This window comes from Heptranchias perlo, chromosome 34 (assembly GCF_035084215.1).
Source record: "Heptranchias perlo isolate sHepPer1 chromosome 34, sHepPer1.hap1, whole genome shotgun sequence".
Taxonomy (NCBI): Eukaryota; Metazoa; Chordata; class Chondrichthyes; order Hexanchiformes; family Hexanchidae; genus Heptranchias; species Heptranchias perlo.
Window position 1 is genome coordinate 20,224,823 of NC_090358.1, and position 12,429 is coordinate 20,237,251.

A 12,429-nucleotide genomic window follows, 5' to 3' on the forward strand; every position below is an offset into this window, starting at 1 on the left:
GGGCCTTACACTAGAGGAGGATTAACTTCATTGCTGAGATTGATTTGGAGTACAGAATTCGATGAAGTTACAGCCAGGTTGTTGGAGTCAGGCAGATGCTCAGTCTTCTTCAATGCCTGATTCTCTGTGTAAATGGAATGTGAAATTACATTAATATATCACGCTCATCTTTCTTTCATTGAAGCTCATTACGGATACAGTTCAAATGTCTGTATTAGTGAAAGAGTAAACCTGAACAGTTAAGTACTTGGGTGGATTTTGAATTTGTGCGATTGTGTAAAACAGGTGATAGTGAATTGGCAGCCCCTTTTACATCTCTCCCAATTTTTATTTCCATTGGATTCCATTGCTATCAACCATTTTACACTACTGTACAAAGTCAAAGTCCTACCCCCTTATGTGCTGCCACTGGTATGTTAATGGAAAAGGAATAGAGACAAATGGCTGTGTATGTAAGTTAAGGAGCCGTTCTCCTGCTATTGATACCAGACTAATTACTTAGAACAATTTAATAAATGAAAGAAATATCTTCTGGACTCCTTTTTTGGGAACTGGAGTCCTTGCATTGGTTGTTTTTCCTGGTATTATAAGTGGAATTTGATGAATGAGTCTATTATGCTACCATCATGATGGTCTTACCACAACTGGTGCAAAGATACAGCTCACTGGAGTTCCAACAAACTGTGGCGTAGAATGATAGAGCTGGGTTTCTCCCTTACTCTTTATGCAATGACGTCTTGATCTAAACAAGCGCAAACTAAATGCTTCTTGGCAAGAAAGGTAAATTAAAGGGTGAGTCCCTCTTAACTTCATTTACAGGTCTTTTTGCAGCTGGTTATACAGCTCCATTGGTGGAGGCCTGAGAGCAGAGTGCCTATTCTCGATTTGTATAATCTGAAAGAGGGAGAGGGGAGACAAAGAAAAATAACTTAGAAAATGGCTGAGTTGCAACTCATACAATGTTAATGGACAATGTTGGGGCAAATTAACATGTCACAAAATCATGGTTTCTCTGTCCACAACCCTCCACAGGGAAAACAAATCAACTGCTAACTGAATGGGGCAGGAGAAACAGAATCTCATTCTGGTAGAAGTTTGGAACTATCTTCCGCAAATAGCTGTTGATGATAATTCAATTGTTAATTTTAAATCTGAGTTTGATAGATTTTTGTTAACCAAAGGTATTAAGGGATATGGGGCTAAGGCGGGTATTTGGAGTTAGGTCACAGATCAGCCATGACCTCATTGAATGGCGGAACAGGTTTGAGGGGCTAAATGGCTTACTCCTGTTCCTATGTTCCTATTTTCCTATTCTTGCCACTATTCGTTCCATAACCTCCCCTTTCTATTTGTCACCTCCACTATGAAGAATCATAAACCAAAGCAGAAGGACTAGGTTTTGTTGAAGCTTACCTTTGCCTATATGGTTTTGCAAGAAGTGTAAAGGTCCTTTCATCTTCAACTTGCTCCTGGCTGAGTACCAAAACTCTCTCTTCCTTGCCAGGACTCGGATACATGACAGCGATCTCCTTTGGGTTTCTACCAACTGACTTTTTTTGCAGGGTAAAATTCCCTTATCCCAGCATTTTAGATAATTCCACCACTTCCAATGCACTTTCTGTTTTTGCTTCAAACATGAGTTGGTGTTTATTTGTTCAACAGCATTTTGGAAGATATATAATAACATGTGAGAGGAGTCATACCTTCTGAATAATAAATTTGACCTCTAGGTCACTGAAAGTCTCTTTTGTGGACTTCCCAGTTACAGAACTTTCTGTTAATGTCATAGTTTTTGTCATAGTTTCATGGCATAGATATAACTCCACCATTTATAGAGTATGCATCATTTAGTTTAATTATACATTCAGTTTATGTTTATTAACAAGATGCATGTGATTGGCTAGTGCACCAATGTGCCAGATGTAAAATAGAATACCAACGATTGCTGTGATGCCACTCCAATTGGCACCTGTGCTCAAATATTTGCCATCCACCATCGTTGCATTGGCATAAATTGTGAAAATTGGAATTAGCTTTAGAGGCTCTGTTTCATTGTATGGTAATGTTCGCACTGAGTTTGGCACAATATCAAGTGACTCTACATGCCATTTGCACCCTGCAGCAAAGATTAGTATTTTGCTTCGTTCCGGGCACTAATAGTAGCAATACAACAGCACAGGCCGATGAGCAAACATGCAAAAATTTAATGATAGTCATAATGTAAGCTGTCTCTAATTGGTAGTCTTAATCAGAGAGGCCATGAGGATGGCTGGTGGAGCAAGTATGAACATTACATCAGTGCAGTAGGGAGCAGATTATTGGGGCAGAGTAGATGGAGCTTTACTTTGCACATTATGCCAAACATCTTACATTAAATATAACAAATATACAAATAAGGCACAAGTGTCAATATTTGTCAAGCTCAAAATGCTTGCTACTTCAATGGATAGCAGGCAACCAAAGCCAAAGGCACCTGTAACATTTGACAGTGGGCACCAGGGCCTAGAAATTGTTTCTCATCGGCAGGCCAGCACGAACTGGCCACAGGAAAAAAATCACTGCGCCGGAACGGGTAGGAATGAGGCCCATCCGACAATGGGCCTTGAGCCTCAATTGCATGAGGCCAGCAAGCTACAGATGCATCTCCAGGCAGCTTGCCAGGGAAGACGATTTACATTTTGGGCCAGAGTGAAGCCGGCAGCAGCCCTTAGGTAGAAAGATGGGGGGGAAGCAATAGGGAGGGAGGAAGGGGGTGATTGTGAGATGGGGGGGGGGAAGTGATTGGTAGGGAGTGGGGGAGACCTGGGGAGGACTGTACTGTAATACACCCCTGGTTCAGAACGTGCACTTGAAGCATTATTTGTGCATGCCCTGATATGCTCCATCAGAATCCTTGTCATAGCATGAGGTTTATTGTACCTGTGCTCTGCTTCTGTCCATGGTTGGTACAAAGCTGGCATAAGCCAGGGCTGTAAGGGGTAGCCCTGGTCTCCGAGCCACAACCTTCCACTTTCCCTTGCCCACAAACAGCAAAATGAGATGAATGATCAATTAATCTCATGTCGTGTTAACATTGGAACTTCAGCCCAGATACCAGGAGAAACCCTCTGCTCTTCTTCAAGAAGTGCCAGGGGATTTTTTACATCCAACTGAACAAGCAGAGGGAATCTCACTTTAATATCTTTAATAATGCAGCACTCGGTACTTCAGTGAAGTGTACAGTCTGGATTATGCGATTAAATCCCAAAGTGAGATTTTGAACCCACAACTCCCTGACTCAGAGGAAGAGTGCTACCATCTAAGTTAAGCTGATACCTACAGAACCAATCCCTTTCCCAGCTATAGAAGTTTAGGGCCGTAGTGACTTCCACAACCACTGGAGGTGCAGTACAGATGATAAACGTGGTCTGCAGGTGTTAATTGAGCAAGTAGTGCTTCCTAGCTTAAGCTCATTCTCATAAAACAATGTTTAACTGACATCCAATACCTGGGACAGTATATCAACTTTGCTTAGGACGACACTACATGCCCTTATGCACTATGCCATCACAGGCTGCTCTTTCCTGTTCTTCTTCTTCCTCCTCTACAAAGAGCAGGACAACATTTTTAACAAAAATGAAAGCACATGGAATTGGAGGCAACCTACTGGCTTGAATAGGGAATTGGTTAGAAGGTAGGAAACAGAGTAGATAATGGATATGTACTCAAATTAGCAGAATGTGACTAGTGGTGCCCCCAATTGATCTGTACTCGGGCCGTAGCTTTTCATTATATTTATAAATGACTTGGATGAAGGAATAGATAACCATGTATCTAAATTTGCTGATGACACTAAGTTGGGTGGCACAGTAAATAATGCAGATGGAAGCAGAAAGGTGCAAAGGGGCATTAATAGATTAAGTGAGTGGGCAAAACTGTGGTAGATGGAGTTCAATGCGGGAATGTGTAAGGTCATCCACTTTGGACCTAAGATAGATTTTCTAAATGGCGAGAAGCTAGGAACTGTGGATGAGCAGAGAGGCTTCGGGGTCCAAGTACAGACATCACTAAAAGCAAGTGAATAGGTAAAAAAAAAATTTGAAAAAGCTAATGGAATGTTGGCCTTTATCTTAAGAGGGCTGGAATACAAAGGGATGGAAGTTACGTTACAGCTGTACAGAGCTCTGATTCAACCCCATCTGGAGTACTGTAATTAGTTCTTGGCACCGTACCTCAGGAAGGATATATTGACCTTGGAGGGTGTGCTCTCGTGAGAGGGTCCAGAACAAGGGGGCATAACCTTAAAATTTGAGCTAGGCCATTCAGAGATGATGACAGAAAGCACTTCTTCACACAAAGGGTAGTGGAAATCTGGAACTCTCTCCCAAAAAAACCTGTTGAGACTAGGCCAATTGAAAATTTCAAAACTGAGATTGATAGGTTTTTGTTAGGCAAGGGTATGTAGGGTTACGGAACCAAGGTGGGTAGATGGAGTTAAAGTACAAAGCAGCCATAATGTAATTAAATGGCAGAACAGGCTCGAGGGGCTGAGTGGCCTACTCCTGTTCCTATGTACCTATTCCTATATTCCTAAGACAAACCCATTTCATATTCTCAATATTTTGTGAGTTCAAACTATCTTGAACCTCACTTTGCAGCTGATCACCTAGCACTGAAGCTAAGTAGTCTGCATGGATTACCCAGCATCCATTTCAAATAGGAGTTATCCATGTAGTTCACATACAAAATGGGATTCTGGATAATGTGGAACTGGTGCTTCAACAAGCAATTAGCCCTCCTTCGACTGCTTTAATTGACGTAGTGCCTGATTTTTGCTGTAACACAGCAGTTATGTGCTCCTACCTGCAGTTTTGATGTAGTCCCAAAGAAGTAACCAATCATGCACTATGGCACTCAGCGAAAATTACTGGCCATTAGCTCACAAATAGAAAGTGTCTTAACACTAAAGTGCACAGTCATTTAAACCCTACAGGGTTCTGATCGGGGGCAGTGGTAATGCAGACGCTCATCAGGCAAGAATGAGGGATCAGAAAGATTCGGTGAGTAGGCCAGACACCTGCTTCTCGCCCAATTTGTAAGGTGCATGACTTCCCATTGGTAGAAGAAGCATGGAAGAACCTCATTAAGGCCCCAAATTGAATTCAAATTTATGTAAAAAACTGTCAGTCGCAATTTCTTGTGCTATTCGCTACGAATGCACTGATTGCTTTGCAAGCCCATAGGAAATGGAAGTTGAAAGGAAGACATGTTCTGGCCTTTAAGAATTAAATTTTTAAAGGTGTACTCTAGTGTTTACTGTTGGAGTTGAAATTTGTTTATTAGGGATTTTTGGATTCCTTTCACTCAATTTTTATTGTGGCATTACTTGTGTGTTTTTGGTTAACTGTTCTTATTAGCATTTAAAAAGAAAAATTTCCTGGTATTCCACCATAATATTGCTGCCAGCACCAATTTTAGTTGCAGCAACTAAATATCTGAGGGATGAAATTCCTCAGGATATTCCTCTTTCACTCAGAGATTTGGAGGAAGAACAGGAGTTTCTGGAGAGGGATAAGAGGCAGGAGGGATCACACCATAAACATTCTGCCTGCATCCCGCTTCGATCAAGAAATGAGTCTATAGACCTATTGTAAACAATTTTACAACACCAAGTTATAGTCCAACAATTTTATTTGAAATTCACAAGCTTTCGGAGGCTTCCTCCTTCCTCAGGTGAATGTTGTGGAAATGAAATCCTCGAACCCTTCGCATTTATAAATCACAGAACAATACTTGGTGATTATGAAAGTCTTTCCAACTGCCCGTTGTCAAGGCAATCACAGTGTGCAGACAGAGAGGTGTTACCTACAAGGCCACCGAATATACAAACCACCAAAAAAAAAGAGAGAGAGAGGCAGAAACATAGAAAAGACAGCAAATGACCTGTTATATTAAAAACAGATAACATTTGTTCGCTGGTGGGGTTACGTGTAGCGTGACATGAATCCAAGATCCCGGTTGAGGCCGTCCTCATGGGTGCGGAACTTGGCTATCAATTTCTGCTCGACGATTTTGCATTGTCATGTGTCTCGAAGGCCGCCTTGGAGTACGCTTACCCAAAGGTTGGTGGCTGAATGTCCTTGACTGCTGAAGTGTTCCCCGACTGGGAGGGAACCCTCCTGTCTGGCGATTGTTGCGCGGTGTCCGTTCATCTGTTGTCACAGCGTCTGCATGGTCTCGCCAATGTACCATGCTCTGGGGCATCCTTTCCTGCAACGTATGAGGTAGACAACGTTGGCCGAGTCACAGGAGTATGAACCATGCACCTGGTGGGTGGTGTCCTCTCGTGTGATGGTGGTATCTGTGTCGATGATCTGGCATGTCTTGCAGAGGTTACCGTGGCAGGGTTGTGTGGTGTCGTGGACGCTGTTCTCCTGAAAGCTGGGTAATTTGCTGCGAACGATGGTCTGTTTGAGGTTGGGTGGCTGTTTAAAGGCGAGTAGTGGAGGTGTGGGGATGGCCATAGCGAGGTGTTCGTCGTCATTGATGACATGTTGAAGACTGCGGAGAACATGGCGTAGTTTCTCCGCTCCGGGGAAGTACTGGACGACGAAGGGTACTCTGTTGGTTGCGTCCCGTGTTAGTCTTCTGAGGAGGTCTATGCGATTTTTCGCTGTGGCCCGTCGGAACTGTCGATCGATGAGTCGAGCGTCATATCCCGTTCTTACTAGGGCGTCTTTCAGCGTCTGTAGGTGTCCATCGCGTTCCTCCTCGTCTGAGCAGACCCTGTGTATTCGCAGGGCCTGTCCATAGGGGATGGCCTCTTTGACGTGGTTAGGGTGGAAGCTGGAAAAGTGGAGCATCGTGAGGTTGTCCGTGGGCTTGCGGTGCTGAGGTGCCCATCTTTGATGGAGATTCGTGTGTCCAAGAAAGAAACTGATTCTGAGGAGTAGTCCATGGTGAGCTTGATGGTGGGATGGAACTTATTGATGTTATCGTGTAGTCTCTTTAGGGATTCCTCGCCGTGGGTCCATAGAAAGAAAATGTCGTCGATGTATCTGGTGTATAGTGTTGGTTGGAGGTCCTGTGCAGTGAAGAAGTCCTGCTCGAACTTGTGCATGAAAATGTTGGCGTATTGGGGTGCGAATTTGGTCCCCATGGCTGTTCCGTGTGTTTGGGTAAAGAACTGGTTATCGAAGGTGAAGACATTGTGATCCAGGATGAAGCGGATGAGTTGTAGGATGGCGTCTGGAGATTGGCTGTTGTTGGTGTTGAGTATTGATGCTGTCGCAGCGATGCCGTCATTGTGGGGGATACTGGTGTAGAGTGCCGAGACGTCCATCGTGGTGAGAAGTGTTCCTGGTTCAACTGGTCCGTGGGTACTGAGTTAGACCTAAGCAGAGCTACATTTATTTGTCAGAAGAGACCTACATTCAGCATCTATTCATCACGAGGGAGGCAGTGACTGAGTTATGTCATATCCTGGAGTCCAGAGCTTCACACAACATCTACCACAGGGATGGCTCTGCTGGTGGCCGTGAAGATGGTGACATCACTTAATTTCTGCATTACCAGATGTTCGTAGTAACCCCCACTGATATCTGTCAAATAAGTCAGTCTTTCCATGGCCTCCAACCCCATGGTTTGGAGGACAGTCTCCTCGAATCAAGTCAGGCTGATAGTTGGTACCCCAGTACAACTTCACCCCATCTGTCATGTGCAGTCTTTTCTGGGACGTTTAACAGGTGGCCGATCCGATACCCCCCGTTTTACGCTCCTGTCCGAGACGAATTTCACCCCCAGTGACACTCAAGTGCACAGCCTACATACACTTGGTGCGAGTCCATGAAAATACAGCGTGCCATCAGGTTGTGTTTTGGTGGTGGACTTGCAAGATTTATGTGTGACATTAGAGGCATATTTCACTACTATCAAAAAAGTTGATGCTGCATCAATATGGGCATGGACATACATTGGTGAAAAAGCTGAAAGGTTGCCTGGGTGCTTTGTATCTTACTTCAGTGACACTGAAAGTAAACATATTTTGGCATACATCCTATGGCCATATACTTTGAGTAAGCACATTCAGGGTAATGTGACCATGGCAACCTACCTGAGCGCTCAGGACATTTGGCTTATGGATGTGAGATGCCATGTTCATTGACTCAGCCAGCTCCGCCCAGGCATTTTGAATATTGGGCTTGATAGGATGGTACCCTTTCAGCTTTGAAGGACAACTTCCACTGCTCATTAGACAAATTTCGAATTTGCTACCATTTACTGCAGCTCCCATTTAAATGCGAGCAGCAGCCCTTTAAGAGCTGGTGCTGTGTTGGCTAACCCACCCTCCCAAATCAGCCAGCTCCTTGCAATTGGGGTAATCTCAAATTATGCTAATGAGACCACTTTACAAAATCATGTAAGATCAGCTCTCCAGGTAAAAAGCGTTCACTGATCCAATCCTAGCAGCACTGTGTTTGGTCTGAAAAAGGGTACTCTGTCAAGCAGAGTCCTGAATTGTACAGCGGTCTATAATTGTAACACTCAATTTTGTAGCAAGCTAACTTGTTCATTCAAGTAAAATTATTTTGTGCTGGTATATGATTTATTGCCTGGATCGACATTATAGGCTAATTTGGGGAAGGGAATGAGTTGAAAGTTTATGTGTTTTTGATTTTCATTTTTTTAAATGATAGGAAAAAGTACATATTACTTTTGAATTAATATTTTTACAAAGATGGCCTCTTCTTCTACACAGCAAAGTCATGTCCTCAACAGGATGTTTTTTTAATCAAAGCCAGCTTGCTGTTTTCTACTGAACCAGATGTTTCTTCCACCCCTATCTACCATAGAGCAAAATAGCTGCCTTGACAACATGTGCATTGAACACACACAATGGAACACTATGGCTTACCTTTAATGTTTAACAATTCATATTGTTTACAACGACACAGTAATATCACACAGCACACTTGTAAAGTGGATTATTGTGGTTTGAAAGTTAAGCCGTTAACTCTGCAGATAGGCCCTGAGTTTCCATGGGGTTTTCCCAATCTCCAGCCATAACATAGGTGGAAGATCAGGGGAATTCCTGGAATGATGACGGAGAAGCAGATTTTAGCCACCTACGATGTTTCCCTGGAGGTTTCACTGGTCTCCCGCTGGTGACTCCCTCTCTCCCCCTCCCCCCACCCCTCGCAGAAATTCGAGGCGAGTGTTTTCAAAAGACGCCGTATGAAAAAAGTTAGGTAAACGCTTTTCCTGTGTTTCCCAAACATTATAATTTAAATACAAATCACATTGAAAGACATCATGATGTCACTTAAATGCCAAACATGACATGCGATATCACTGCAAAGAAAATGATGTACAGCTGTTCCATTCTTCCCTCTCCTCAATGAACCATAGTTCACTGTTCAAAATTTGAGTCAGGACACAATAAGGTTTCTGTATAGGATGAAGGCGCAGGCATCATTCTTTTCTATGTTCATGGAAGATGGCGGAGGGTCTACGTCACCACAAGGCTCAAACCATCTCCTCACCCAGAAACCGCATTAAGTACAACTGATGCTCCCAACATCGCAAAGAATTTGAGAGACGCCTCTGCCAATAGTCATGGGGTCTTTTTGTGCCTTCAGCAACAGAAAAATCCCCACCTTCAGAATCAGATGAGTAGTGTTCTGCATCTCTCCTACCTTTCTATTTTCCCTAAACTTCCAAAGGAATAGCGCTATTGTCTACGTAGGAATAAGTGCCTTTGACATCAGGAAGCTCAGCCTAATGATCCCTTTGCGCATCATTTTCTTGGAGCTTCGGATCCTGAAGGTTTGACAGGACTTGTACCCATCTGGAGAGTTTAGGCAATAAGGTGGATGAACTGTCCCAGCATGCATCTGCCTTGGTGTAGAACCGCTGCGACAGATCCATTCCACCTTGGCTTCTAATTCCCTTGTTGGCCACACAAATGTTGCCTGTCAAGCCTTCTCCTGATGATATTCTGAGTTCCACTGTATAAGAGGGATCATCAGCTCAGGCTCTCTCTGCTCCTCTGCTGCCCCGGTGCCTCCCAGTGATATTCTGTCATGGTCTGTCTGTCTGCCAGCCAGCAGAAACTCCAGCACAAGAGAATTCTTCCTCAGGCAGGCTGACAGCAGAGACTGGTGGACGTCCTTGCCAGAGGAAGTGGGGCTGATGCAGCTGCCCCCCTCCCAAATCATCAAGAGAAAGGAAAAGAACCGTAAGATAAAAAACAATAAAGCAGGCATACAACTATTTCAAGCATAAATATATATTTGTGTTTTTTTTATTGTTGTGGGAGTTGAATAATTGCAAGATTACAAGGGTAAAATCAGGAAAGAAAGAAATCAGAGGAATTCTAATGGAACCAAGTCACGTGATATTAAACCAGGGAAATTAAAGATTAACTTTCCTTCTAAAAAATGCAACAAATAATATTTGCCAGTAAACAACATACCTCACTAACTCCGCGCTGGCCTGAACTGGTACAACCAACATTAACATTTTTGACTTTGGTTTAATTAAATAAAGGTGGTATCGATTTCAAACCCTAAAATAATAGGTTTCATGTAAGACGATTAATATTATTCACACTTACATGTCTGAGTGTGCTGCTCGATGATCCTGACCCTTATAACCTTGGCCTTTTCAGAGGCTTGCCCTGCTCCTGCCTGCATGTCTGTCCATGGCATGTTATTGACATAAACAGAATTTAATCTGTCTCCGGCAAGTGTGAGCCATACACCACGTCAGGTGACAAGGCTGTGCGCCACATAACAAGCCACAGAACAATGCCAAGTGCCTTTCGAACTATCTCTGCAGTCAGAAATATAAAAAAACAGCAATTGAAATACAAGCCGAGCATGTACCTCACTGTATTTCTAATCGCCAGAAGTGATTGGATTTAAATGAGATTCAATTACTCGGATATCTGACCACAAATAGTGTCAGCTAAAAAATAAAAAACACGGAAAGCAAGAGAGTCGGGAATGAAATAAATATCAATGCAAGACACATGAATAACACACTGGTCTTTGAAACTGTGCCAATGATAATGAAACAGAGGCTTAGGCCTGGATTTTAACTGCCAGCATGTTTCCAGTGGGAAATCATGCCGGAGAGATAATTTCTCGCCCTCCCACGGCAGAATGAGATCAGGCCGATTTTAAATGCCGCGCCTCATTTAAATCCCGTTCTGGGTGGGAAGCGGTGAAAATCGTGCAGCCTCCAGTCCGCTTGCCGACAGCTGTTAAGTAGTGGGATCGACTGCCGGGCCGTTCCGCGGGAGCCTGCAATCGGGGTTGTGGCAGGGGGGTGAGATTGCAGCAGGGGAAGGCTAAGTTTCCTTGTGGGGCCCTGGTTTGAACTCCTGCTCCTCCAGACCCCACAAGGAAAGTAAAAGAAAATGAAAAACCTACCCCTTTTGGGCCTCACCCGGCGCCCGATCCACTTCCAAGCTGGGTTGGCCGAGCAGGAAACACACTGATGATTCCCGATCAGACCACATTGTAAAAATTGCAGTCAGTGTCCCGATGATATCATTGGGACGCAACATTCATATGTAAAAAAAGGGCCCCGCCAGCTTTGGATCGGGCAGTTCCCGGGGACTTCTGGACAGGCAAGTAACTAGGACGATTTTAACTGCCCACCTGCACAGTTTCCACCAGGTGGGTAGGGTTAAAATAACCCCATTTGTTATTACCTCTAGAAATTTTTATATTGTTGTCATATTCAACTTTAATCGGTATTATTTTAAGGTGTGAGATAGTTTTAAGACCATTTCAATGTTTTAAAATATAATCAATGTTATAACGTTGGCCCAAATTTTCATGGGGACTTACAATGGTGCATCTGCAGCATAAAGACTTAGAATGGCACAAAAGAAAGAGGAAATTATGGAGTAAGTGACTTATGCCATTAATTATGCCATTCTATATTTTCCTAGGACTTTTATGTCGCCCCCATTGAAAACAGTTAGAAGCTAATTATCAAGCTCCGCCCCCAATTAAATGAATAGCAATCGGGATTTTCCTGTTCAGCCAGTTTTGACTCGACTGCCACTTAATCTGAAAAATAATGGTAAGCGGTGTGATTTATTGATTTTATAATGCTTTCACTGATTGCTTTTAGACAATGCGCTAAATGCATTTGCCGATTGGGACTAGTTATTACTGACCAGTTACAGGAGATATTTTACACCTACAGGCAGCCCTAACTTGCCTTCATTAATAATTCAAAGTCTTGATTTATCAATGAGAAAGTTGTTCCCAGCGACAAAACTTGAGTATGACTTTTATGGCTTACTTACATTTGATTTTATAGCAGAATTGGAAGATCCCCATCCTTTCCTCATCCTGATGGACTGGAAAATAATGATGCTGGTGGCCTAGCAGCGGTGTGATTTATTGATCGGTGTCAATTTTTGTCTGATGA

The 12,429-nt window shown here is 43.3% G+C and overlaps 1 long non-coding RNA gene across 1 annotated transcript; it reads right to left on the minus strand.

The window, feature by feature from the left end:
* Nucleotides 1-8,877: 8,877 nt before the first annotated feature.
* LOC137301631 (uncharacterized) lies at nucleotides 8,878-10,708 on the minus strand. Its single transcript, XR_010958328.1, has 2 exons — nucleotides 10,595-10,708; nucleotides 8,878-10,184 (listed from the first exon to the last, which is right to left on the minus strand). It is a non-coding gene; the product is annotated as an uncharacterized lncRNA (long non-coding RNA).
* Nucleotides 10,709-12,429: the final 1,721 nt, after the last annotated feature.